The sequence below is a fragment of the Pteropus alecto genome, unplaced genomic scaffold (assembly GCF_000325575.1).
Source record: "Pteropus alecto unplaced genomic scaffold, ASM32557v1 scaffold171, whole genome shotgun sequence".
Taxonomy (NCBI): Eukaryota; Metazoa; Chordata; class Mammalia; order Chiroptera; family Pteropodidae; genus Pteropus; species Pteropus alecto.
In genome coordinates this window covers 76,034-88,550 of record NW_006431925.1, presented here as the reverse complement: position 1 = coordinate 88,550, position 12,517 = coordinate 76,034, and the positions used below count along the sequence as shown (strand labels likewise).

Genomic DNA, 12,517 nt, shown 5'->3' with positions numbered 1-12,517 from the left:
TGTTGCTTCCTGGATTGATTCATAAGTGAAATGTGACCCCTCTGAGGCTCTTTAAGATAGTAGTTATAGATTGAACCTTGAAAGGGGGCAGAGAGACAAATGCTTCAAATTCCACTGGTGAGGGCTATCCAACTAGAGAAACCACAATATGCATATCGATGGGACCACAATTATAGGCGATGATGTCTTTTGTGCCCCACGTGGACAGTCCAGGGATACTTGGTATATAAGCAAAGTCAGGAATTGATTCAATTGTTTAGATAACTTAAAAAAACAAGGAAGAGAATTTTGCCTGATTATCTGAATTTCCTATTTTCATGTGTATGGCACTGACGCTCTGGAGCATATGTTTTATCATCTCAACTTTCCATTTCTGGTGTAAGAATATATACCTAAGGAGTGCAAGGAAATGTGGGAAATAAGCTGATTTTTATCGATGCAAAAAGGTATCTTCACGGTCTAAAAGAGAGACTCCTTATTAATAGGACTGTGAACTCATAGCTTATATCAGCATTTGCAATGAATGAAGAGATTCCAGGAGAAGGACACAAAATTGTTGAGATAAGTGTGATGATGTTAAAACAGGTCTCCATAACCAAAAAGAACAAACTAATCAAAAACACTTACAAATATAGAGGACAATCTGGTGACAGCCAGAGAGGGGCGGGTTGGGGTGCTAGGAGGAAGGGGTGAAGGGTTAAATAAGTACAAATTAGTAGTTGATAATAGTGGTAGTCATGGGGATGGGGAGCACGGCATACGGAATGCAGTCAGCACTGATGCAATGGCTAGGTACAGAGCCAGATGAGAGAAAGAGTAATCAGGAGGATCGTTTCATAAACTATGTAAATGTCTAACCAATGTACGCTATACTCGAAACTAATAATAAAATAACATTTAAAAAAAAAATAAGTCTCCACATTCTCAGTGTTGGCCATGGCTTCTCACAGCCAATTTCCATGATAAAGTAATAACTAGTGGACAGACCGTTACCACAACTCTGAAACACCTACCCGGCTTCTACTGTAAGGCACTGGAAAGCAGGTATTTGGATTTATATAAAAATATAAGCTATATATGTAGCACAACTAACAAGTTTTAGTACTATGGAAAAATTATTATTTGGGATTATTGTTACTGACAATGTGTTTTTTTTGTTTTTAATTTTTGGAAAAGATAATATGTGCAATTAAGCATGTATATAGAAGAAAGTCTCTCTCAGCTCTCCTCTGTGGAAGCAACCACTGCTGTCGGTTCCTACCAGAGACTCAACATGAGTCTCTGTAATGCTAAAGAAACGCTAGAAGTTTCTCTGTCCTTGGGATGGATCAGTAGTCATTCTTAGGGAGACATGCCTCTTTTCAGATGTTTACTTTTTCCACAAACACAAATATATGTATTTGTAAATACATAAAAACACAGTGGTTAGTCAAAAGTCTCTAACCGATTGGAAGAAAAATATAACAATGGGTTTATCTGTCTATAAATAGAAAAAAATCCCAAAGTTTAAGGAATTCAAAACACTTAATAAGTTTTGCTTAAATATTAATGACTGAAAGGATTTTTCTGGCTATGTTTCATTTTTAAGAAGCAGAATTATTCTATGGAAATAAATGTTCTTCTGTAGTGGCTTGGACTCTACCTTCTGTGAGTGTGTGCAGAAATATCCACACAAAATAGCTATACGTTTTAAACCATTTTTCTCCTGGTCCATTACTCTGCAGGGGTAATTCGAGTAAGCATTGATGATGATAAACACCACAGTTTAGAAGATGTTAAACCAAGCTTATCAGAGTTCACATAGGGAAACAAATTAGGCAAACTGAAGTAATTTGAGCTAATGAAGTTTGATTCCAAACATCCAGATCAATTAAGCTTCAAGTACTTGCTTGGGTTCTTGCTCTGTAAGGCAGCAAGGAGCTGCTGCCTACAGGACGGGGCTGGGAGTGCTGATTAAAAAGGTACGGAAATAAAGGGGACAGAACCATTCTGTGCTTCATGCATGTATTTCACAGACTTTACTGTTTAAGGATCCAATCATACCAAAATAAAGGGAAAGTGGGCAAAGCACCCACAGAGCCCCTGTTTATTGAGGACCCCAGGGATTCCAAAGGTCCAAAGACCAGATATTGTGAGAATATCGCCAGCCTTTGGAGTAAAAGCTGTCCTGTAAGAAATGGGCATAAATGAGCCTTTCATGTAAGGGAAGCCCAGGGGCTGGAAGTCAGGAGATCAGGAGAATCTAGTCCTGGTTCCGCCATCAAATAGTTACGTTTCACGTCTCTGAGTCTTGGTTTCCTAATCTATAGAAAGAGAAAACTAAACTGGATAATTTCTTGTGTCCCTTTAATCTCTCAAATTCTCCACCTCAAGCCAGGTCTTCTTCCCTGCTGACAGGAATGTCAGCGTGTCCAAGTCTGAGCAAAAGCTTTAAATGTGATCTCATGGTTTGTGTCCCACTCTCTTGTTCTGCCCTTCACCATCAGAGCAAGAGAGTGTGACACGAATCATCAAATACTCAGTCTAGAATTTGAAGTCACATCAAATCATCAAATACTCAGTCTAGAATGAGAAGTCACACTGAGCCCAGCCCAGTTAAGCAGAGCCACAGCTGACCCACAGCCTTCATGTAACATTAACAAGAAATGCATGTTTATTATAAGGCATTGAGATGTTGGAGTTATTCGCTACTGTGGCAAGAGTTGATAATACAGGAGCCACTAGTAAATAAGGAGTTCGTTTAAGGCCATAGTGTTCAATGAGATCATGTAGGGAATAAGCACAGATAAAGAAAAAGACTAACAAAGATGATCTCAGTGCATTCGTTTGAAAAATAAATTGTTAAAAATTGGATAGAATATAAGGTGAGAACATGCAGGCAAAAAATACAGATGACATTTTTTTAAAATAAATTTTCCATAAAGGGAAGCAGAGGCATGAAGAGGCAACTGGAGTGAGCTGAGAGGTTTGAGAAATTATGTTTTATCTGTTTCCCAGATGAGAGAGAATACGGAATGTTTATATGTTGACGGGGAAAAAAAAATCCATTAGAAAGCCGTCATTTCGAGGTAATGTAATAAACTAACGGATGCTCAGATGAGTGATGAATATTGCCAGATTTTATATTGGAGTTTCTAAATTGACAGTATTTGATCATAACATCACCAGGAATCCAAAGGAAAATATTAGAATCCTGCAATGACAATTATTCTCTTCCCCGCAACTCCCTGAGAGTCCTAAGGAAAGCACAGGCAAGGAATAACAAATAAGAATTAAAATGCCACTCTACTCATGGTTGCTCAAGTGCCCCAAGCTCCAGTTCAAAGTCCTGAAAATGGTTAAGACCCTACAGCTCAGGCTTCCCCTCCAGGTCCCGAATCTAATTCTTGGGACCTTAACCTCTCTAGAAAACAGCAGGAAAAAAAGTCAATTGGAGAGCTGTGGTCAGGTCTGGAATCCACTTACACATCTCCATAGAGTGGAAGTGAGAGCAAGGGCAAAGGGCCCGCATTTGTGCTCCTTGAGTCACAATGCCCCATCCATTACCCGCGATGCCCAGTCAATGTCTCAAGTTCTAATAATTCACATTAGTGATGTTTCCACCCTTGGAGGGGCAACTAGCAGGGGTGTGGGTAGAGTTGGTCATAGAATGGCAAGTTATCTTCACCCTGCACTGGTGGTTGATCGTGCTGTTCTCCATGGGCAACTCATGCAGATTTAACTGGGAGCCTCTAAAGACAATATCCTAATCCAAAGGCACGGGCTTCAGAGCGGAAATTTCAGACATCGAGGCACAGAACCAGGAGAAAGACTTAGAGTAATGCTCCTAAGCCCTCTCTTTCCTCATGGTAAAGCTGGTTCATGCAAAGTTCAGTCTAATTGGGGGGCCCTTCCCTATGTGTCACATACAGGTTCTTCACTATGAAACCTCTAGAAAGTTCCCTTATGATGTTCGTTCTCTTCCTTCCAGGAGACTGAAATGAACATTCTCTTTTCAAACTGCCCATAATCATCAAATCACTTGACTTTTATTGCAAAGAAAGAATAATTGCTCCGGAATCCAGTGACCATGCTTTTTGGGTATCTCAAAAGGAATTTCATAATTCAGAATTAATTAGGCAGTGAGAGAGAACAGGAGACATATTTTAGTGTATTAAATTCATGCCAAGTTCAAACTCATTCCATTTCTGTTGCCCAGTGTGAATAATTATGCCATTAATCCAAGGCAGGAGGAGAGCTATTGTGACTGCAACACATTTCTAAGCAAATAAAGAAAAATGTCACTTATCCCCTTCAACTAATGCTCTGAATAGAGCTACATAATAATAATACTTTTATTTATTTATAGGACATAAATTTCCTAGAGCTCAAAAAACTACAGGATAAGCAAAATGCTAGTTAAAGGGGAAAAGCAGAACTTTTCCAGCTGTTTCTGAAACAAAACATTCTGCGAGAGAAAAAACCAAGGAGATAAGTTGAAATTTTAAGGAGAGCTTGAAAAAGGGCAAAAAGGAAGAGGTGATGATGTGGCTTTTTCATCCTCCCTTCCCCCTATATAGCATACTCTCCCCACTGTGACTCAGAGGGAGAAAAGTTTCCATATAATCAGCCCTGATTGTGTCCCTTGACGCCAACCATCCTTTGCTTACAAGATGAAACGTGACAGCCTATCCCCTTCCCCATTTCCAGATGCCCTTCTAATTCATGTATCGTTTACAGAGCATAGAATTCTTGAAGGATCAGCGTGGTCTCCATACCTTTTTAGGATGGATCAGAAATGTACAGAGCGGCCCATGTGGCTCCACAATGTTGAAAAGGAGAGTGGGGAGACAGAAGGCCGACACTATGGGAGGGCGGTTCCACATTTCCTCTGGAACCAGAAGGAAGGAGGCCAACACCCACTGCAGACGGCGCTCCTGGGTGCCAGCTGTCACAGAGGCAGTGAAGGGCAGTCCACGCTGTCTCAACACTGGCCCTTCTCAGCGCTGTGGTACTGCTCTGGCCTACACATAGCCCTGCCCATTCCTGCCAGCAGAGCAGAAGGGAGCCACAAACACAGAGAAGATGAGTTGGGAGATGGGGCAGGACCTTGTCCTCGATGGCCCCCAAACCTAGCACAGTGTCCAGAATGCAACAAGAATTCCATCAGTATTGCGTTGAGAGAAATGAAATGCTCCAAACATGCCTCTCGTCCATTTCTTTTTGACTTGGTAAAGGAAAATTGTTCCTCTACTCACATTTCTAACATCAAATGTGTGATGTGTTTTTTCACGCCAAACAATTTTCCAGTTCTCTGCAGATACCAATAGGTGTCCTACAATTTCACTCATTCTGACACTGTCGGCCCAGAGTTAGTGAGATCCCACAGGTCAAAGGCTTGGTCCCACAAGACTGCCCTCCACTTCAGACTCCAGTAGCAGGTAGTTAGTACCCAGTTTACTCACACTTCTGTCTGATTTGGCTACAGATCAGGGGTTCCCATGATCCCTTCCACAGGTTTTATAATTTGCTACGAAAGCTCACAGAACCCAAGGAAACACTTTACTGGAAAGGGTAATATAAAGGAAACAGATGAACAGCCAGATGAAGAAGTAAATAGGGTGAAGTCTGGGAGGGTCCCAGAGCATAGGAGTTTCTGTCTCTGTGGCATTAGGGGTGTGCTGCCCTCCTGGTACGTAGATTCATTTACCAATCGGGAAGCTTTCCAAACACTGTCACTTAAAGTTATTACGGAGGTTCCATTAGCAGGCATGATTGATTAATCACTGGCCACTGGCGATTAACTCAATCTCTTCTCCCCTTCCTTGAGGTCAGGTGTTGAAACTGAAAGTTTACTGAGTCCTAATCATCTGTTTGTTCCCCTGGCAACCAGCCCCCATCCTGAAGCTATCTAGGGACTCCCAGCGACTAGTTACCTTTTGTTATGAATAACAAAAGATGTTCCTATCACTCAGAAAGTTTCAGAGATTTTAGAAACTCTGTGCCTAGAACCAGGAATGAAGACCATATACCTATATTTCTTATTATAATACAATATCACACTTAGAGAGGTCACTTTACTTCATTGGGCTTCAGTTTTACTATGTATAAAGTGATAATAATATTTTGTTATGAAAATGAACTACTTGAATTGCTACTTTTGTAGGCCAGAAGTGTTAGCATGTCAAGAATTTCACATTATTCAAACTAATAATTAATTCATTTCCTCGTCATCATTGAGCAGCTACTACATGCTTAGAGCTGAGAATTTGGTTCGGCGAGGAAGAAAACAAAGTCTCTGACCATGAGTCTTATATTGCAGTCAGGGCAAGGCAGATGGAAAACACACAGAGAAAGATGTAATCTACTATCAGTTGGTAAGTGCTAACGATAAAAATAAATCAGAATAAGGGAATAAAGAGTGTGGAGGGAGCTATATTTGACCAGGTTGTTGGGAATGTCTCCTCTCAGGAGGTGACATTTAAGTAGAGACCGGAAGTAAGTAAAGGAGAGAAGATCTGAACACAGAACACTCCAAACACAGGAAAGAGCAGGGCAAAGGCCTGAGGAACTGCAGAGAGGCCAATACAGCTGGAAAAGAGTGAGAGAGATAGGGAGAATGGAGGAGGATAAGGTCAGAGAGTAGGCCATGGGAAGGACTTTTGAGTTTAGTTCTAAAGGAGTTGGGAAGTCACTGGAGAGTTTTGAACAGAGGCGTGACATGATCTGACTTGAATTTTTACAAGATGGCTCTGGTTAGTTGAGAAGAAGATGGAGTTGGGGAGAAGGAGACAGACCGCTTAGAATGTCACTACTGTTATTGGGAGAGAGATGATGGCAGCGTGGACTGAAATAGCAGCTGTGTCCATGATAAGAAGTGGTCATGTTTGGAATATATTTCGGAGGCGGACCTAATAGGAATTACCAGTCAATTGGAAGTAACCTGTGGGGAAGAGAGGTCAAGAACGATGCCTAGGCTTTGGGCCTGTGCAAGAAAGAGGATGGTGATGCCGAAGCGGGAAGAACAGAGGGAAGAAGAGGTTTCGGAGGGAGAGGATAAATCGGAAGTTCTATTTTTCACACAGTGTTTATTGGACATATATGGAGAGTTTGGGCAGGCCATCTAGAGCTTCGAGGAAAGGTCAGGACTAGAGAGAGCTATCTCCAGCTATTTCGGGCCGAAAGGAGATAAAATGCATGCGTACACATGGGGCCTTCTCAAGGGTTGTGTGAACATAAGGAATAAGTGACTATATGTTTTCTCTCAGTTGCTATATCACATGTGCTCATTAATATTTTAGTAAATAAAACTCTTCTCCTGTTCTAATTGATCTTCTATTAATAAATCGGATCATCTAAGTTTTAAAATTATGCAGTTCTCTTGACTCAGTAAAACTATTATTATTTTTAAATTTTAAAAATGTCTTCTACTAATAATTTTATTTTTCCTGAATTGCTCCCTCGTGTAGAGAAAAAAAAAAAAAAGAATGCTCTGGACTGCCTGGACTGGACAACAGCATAACTCAGTCTGGACACAAGAAGATGCCATACAGACAGTCAGTCCCTGCAGGAGCTAAAAGAGTGACAGTTTACAGAGTTCCCAGATCCCTTGCCTTCCTTTTCTCCCCTAATTCATAAATCTGGGTCCCTGGGACCATGAATCAAGAAAGGCAGCCCTCAGGTCACCAGCATGGGACCATTTCAGTTAAGGTGTAATAGAGCCAGACAGAGTTTTTCCAAGGGGAACCCCTGGCCAGCACAATACACATGAAAGGAGAAAAAGGAAAATAAGGAGAGTAGGCGCATACGGGAGAAAAAGAAGGAAAAACAAGAAAGTAAGACAAAATGAAGGAAACCAAGAAGTCCCTCGTATGAGAAGTGGGAGAATTCCAGAAATTCAGGGCCTAAAGGGACCTCAGAGACCATCTTGTTAAACTTTCTCTTTCCCAGATAAAGGGTCTGGGATGGCTTCTTCCTTCTTCCTTCTTCCTAATAGATATCAGATGTCATGCAGCTATCTTGTTACAAGGAAGCAATAAGCATAAGGATGAAAAATCAACACGGTGCAGATAGATGTTGTTACACTTATGAGTAACATTGTGCGGACTTTGCAACAACCTTGCACTGCCCACCTCCAGACTGCTTGTCATGTGGGAAACATAAACTTTTTTTGTCTGCACCACTATAAGGCAGGTTTCTCTTTCTTGAATCCCAAATATTGCTAAATGTTACAGCTTGGAACATTCAACATTTTAAAGATGATAATTCTCCCCAAATTAATTCATAGATTCAAGCAGACAGCTGTAGCAATCTTGATGTGGCTGATAAACATTGCTGCTCTTTGTGGGGCTGTGTGCGATGTGAAACAGGAAGCTGCCACATCCGGTTCTGGACTCTCTTAGGTTTTTTCTGAGATCAACCTAGACACCTAGAGGCTGTTTGCTTTACTCACTGCATTCGTCCCCCTCCTTCCACCCTAGTCATTCCATAAGCTCCCTTTGCATTTATTTATACTACAAGGACACCCTCAGCAGCAGCCTCTCCCCCAGATTCCCCTCCCCCTTCCTTTTCTCTCACCCACACTCACACTCTGATTTGGCATAGAGCAGGATGCTGAGTGGGCTTCATTAGAGCTGATTCAAACTCGGGCTCAAAAATCCACTCTCAGTGTGCTTAGGGTGGGGAGCAGTGGGAATGGGGGTAGAGGGGAACATTAGCTTCCTCCGTTAGCCTCAAAATGAGAAAAGAGGCTATTTTCTTAGAAATAACCTCTAGATTCTGGTTACTATGGGGGGCTTCTGATAAGTGATTCAGCAGGTGGCCTCCGCTGCACTCACTCTCGTGACCACACGGACCACACAGAGGTGAGCAAGCCTTTCCAGGCATACCGTCTACTCCACAGCCTTGCAGTTGGGCCCCGCCCTCAGGCTCTTGTCCATGAGTCACCTATATTTTGCTTCTAACATACAACCTTTAGGTTCCAAGTACCTCACTCACATCCCTTTCTTCCTCTCCTGCCACATAGTTTTCTAGAAGTTCCCAAAAGGAAGTTCCTCACAAGTGCTCACAAACGAGTCCTTTGCCAATCCATGGAGTTCCAAGTATCCTCTCTGGCACTGACTTCCTCTATCCTGCCAAGCCTGACACACAACCTGAGAAGCTACATCAAGGCACCACAGCACTATCTGTTGTGCCACCACTGAACCACCACTTATGTCCCATGACTGAAGAAGCATCGAGATCAAAATGATGCTGTGTTTTCTTTGAAATTCTAGAGCCCCCAACCCCCAATGTCGCATGCCTCAGTGATGTTCATCATCTTTTCCCCCTTTCCTTGGTGAAGGACTGACATTCCAGCAGCAAAGCAATTCTGCTTGTGCCTTGGTGTCACTCAGAAAGTGTTAGGGAAAAGGGTGTTTTCATTTTTTGCTCATGACCTCTCTCTTCCACAAGCTGAACCGGGATAGAGAACCTGTGCTGCGACCCTGTCCTCTCTCTCCTTGCAATCGTCCTTCTCCTTTGGTCCAAGGCTGATGCTGCACTTTGAAGCTTTCGATAAAAGGGATGGCTTTAGGCCCTCTTCCAGTTTCTAGAGAAGGAAGACACCTCGGTGTCCTGGCCAAAGTGTACAGAAGCTTGTTTGACTTCTAGCCTCCATTATATGGAATTCGAATCTTACTTTCGCACACATTCAGCTGCTTCCACTTTCATTTCTCCTCTGCACCTTCAATCTCCATTCCACAATTACAGGAGCAGTTATCGAACATCATCACTGTCACATGGTACCAAGTTTGGGTATAATCAGGAAACATCAGTCATGAGTGAGAGCAAAAGTGTAAGCATAAGATTGTTTATAGAAGATGTGTTTTTAAAAAAAAATAGTGAAAAGGTGCAAATAATTTAACTGTCCCAAAATAAGTCATTGGTTGAATAAAAAATACAAGTATTGCTAAAAAATTAAGCCAGGATGAAAGTTAGTATCCAAGAACACATTACCATAAACTTTATTATTATTCTAAAGTGAGCTATAAATTTGGTTCCTCTTAATATTACACAATAACTGAGTAGACTTAGGCAGTTAAGGAGAGAGGGGAGTCACGGTTTACTGCAAATTTTTCATTTGGATGACTAACTGTGTCAATTATAATGCCCTTAACCAAGACAAAAGATTTACCAGAGCCCTGATTAATTTTTTTAATTTATTCATAACTCCTCACTCAAAAAGAGTACAAGTAAACAAGTAGAGAAGCGAAAGCTTCCTCTACTGCAACTGCTGGGAACTCATCTAAGTGACTGTCATACATACCTGAGATCCAAGTTTAGTTCTCAATAAAAAAAAAAAGTCAGGGACTTTATAAAAAAAGAACAAATGAATTGAAAATATTACTCTAAAGACGACATACAAATGGCAAACAAGCACCTGAAAAGATGTTTGACCATCATTAGTCATTTGCATTAGGGAAATGCAAAAATAAACAAACAAACAAACAAAAAATCATGTTATGAGACAACCACCCAGTAGGATGACTAGAATTAAAAAAAGACAGAGAGAGAAAATAAGTGTTGGCAAGGATGTGAAAAAATTAAAGCACCCCTACATTGCTGTAAGAGTGCAAAATGCACAACGTCAATGTAAAATGGTGCAGCCATTGGAGAAAAGTTTGGCGGTTGCTCAGCAAGTTAAACATAAAGTTACCATACAACCCAGCGATTCCACTCCTAGTGGAATTCTATACTTAAGTATACTCCAAAATAAAAATAAGTACTCAAATACTTGAACATTCATAACAGCACTATACACAATAGCCAAAAAGTGGAAATGACCCAAATGTCTATCAACTGGTGGATGGATAAATAAAATGTGGTATACCCAGACAATGCAATATTATTCAGCCATAAAAAAGGAATGAAATACCGATGCTACAACATGGAAGAATCTTGAAAACATTCAAGGTTGAGGAATCCCGGCACAAAATGTCAAATATTGCATGATTCCGTTCACATTAAACATCCAGAATTGGCAAATTCATAGAGATAGAAAGTCAACTGTGTTTTCAGGAGCTGGGATGGAGAGGGAGATGCGATGAGTGATTGTTTAATGAGTATGAGGTTTTCTTTTGAGATGATGAAAATTTATTGGCTGCACAACACAGCGTGTGTACTAAATGTCATTGAATCGTACACTTTAAAATGGTTAATGGTTAATTTTGATGTTATGTGGATTTTGCCTCAATAAAAAAAAGTCGAGGACTTTCAGGGTCACTTAGGAGTGGTTTGTGAAAGTTAAATTCAAGAGTACTGGGGCTTTTAAGAAGAGTGTTTGGAAAGAAAATGGAAATAATTAGTTCCGTTTTGGACTCTTGAGTTTGACATGCTCATGAGGCATCCAGGTGAAGGTGCTAGAAGTCATTTAGGATTACTCATCTAGAGTTGGGGAGAGAGTGTGGACTGGGGCTCTCAATGTGAAGATCATCGGGCTGGAGGTAGAAGTTTAATCTATAGGTGTGAGTTCCCCCTCAGATCTCCTAGCACAAATGGAATGGAATAGAGGCCCCAGCAGAAGAAAGCCCCTCATTGGCCCTGGATGATTCTTCCTTGAAAAGTTTCCTCGTCAGTGGGCTTTATACTCATTCATTGTTTAATGATGGTGGAGTGTGGCATGTAAATAAATGTTCCCTTTGAAGAAAAAGCCTTTGCTCTGATGTGGTTGGATTTCTCGTATTACGGAAACAACCGACCACAGGCACCACCTTAACCCTACCACGTGATGTATAATGGAGGGTTCCCTTCCACCTTTCCCAGCATTAGATCCCAGGTGTTAGTGGTGAGCTTATTGGAGAGCCCACTGATGTGTCACTTGAAAAGATGTGATGTGTGGCTGACAAAGCCAGCTCATACCTTTTTCCAGATCTTTCTGGTATTTAAATTGGAACATATTTCAGGGCACAAATAATGTTAAACACAGAATTTTATTTTTTTATTTTTATTTTTATTTTTTAGGCAAGGCAATCCTCGGTTGACCTCACAGATTGCAAGGACCTTGTCAGCTTACCATCCCTTATTTTTTTATTTTTTACGCCTACAGCACCTGGTCTTCCTAGGTGGTCTCCCATCCAAGTACTAACCAGACCCGACGCTGCTTAGCTTCCGAGATCAGACAAGATCGAGCTTGTTCAGGGCAGCATGGCCGTAGACAAGACAGCATTTTAAAAAGAAAATATGGTAAACTCGATAACTGTTTAATATGGATGAGGGGAATGTGGGTATTTATTGCACTATTTTTTCCATGTTTAATATGTTGAAAAAAATTGTAATACTTTCTTAACAGACTCTAACATTATAGCAATTCAGATTTGACACAGATTTAATAAGCATAAGTTTTGTTCTAGCCACTAAGCTATGAAGTTTCACACAGGACTAGTTCCTGCATGTTGGACCATTTTAGTGAGATTTCCTATCCCAAATAACACCCTAAGCCGTAGGTTTCAATAAATAACGAGGTGGAGTAGGAAGGTGGATCAGTAAGAAGTAAAAGTGA

The 12,517-nt window shown here is 41.0% G+C and overlaps 1 pseudogene; it reads right to left on the bottom strand.

The window, feature by feature from the left end:
- Positions 1-12,055: 12,055 nt before the first annotated feature.
- Positions 12,056-12,174, bottom strand: LOC112475577 (annotated as a pseudogene).
- Positions 12,175-12,517: the final 343 nt, after the last annotated feature.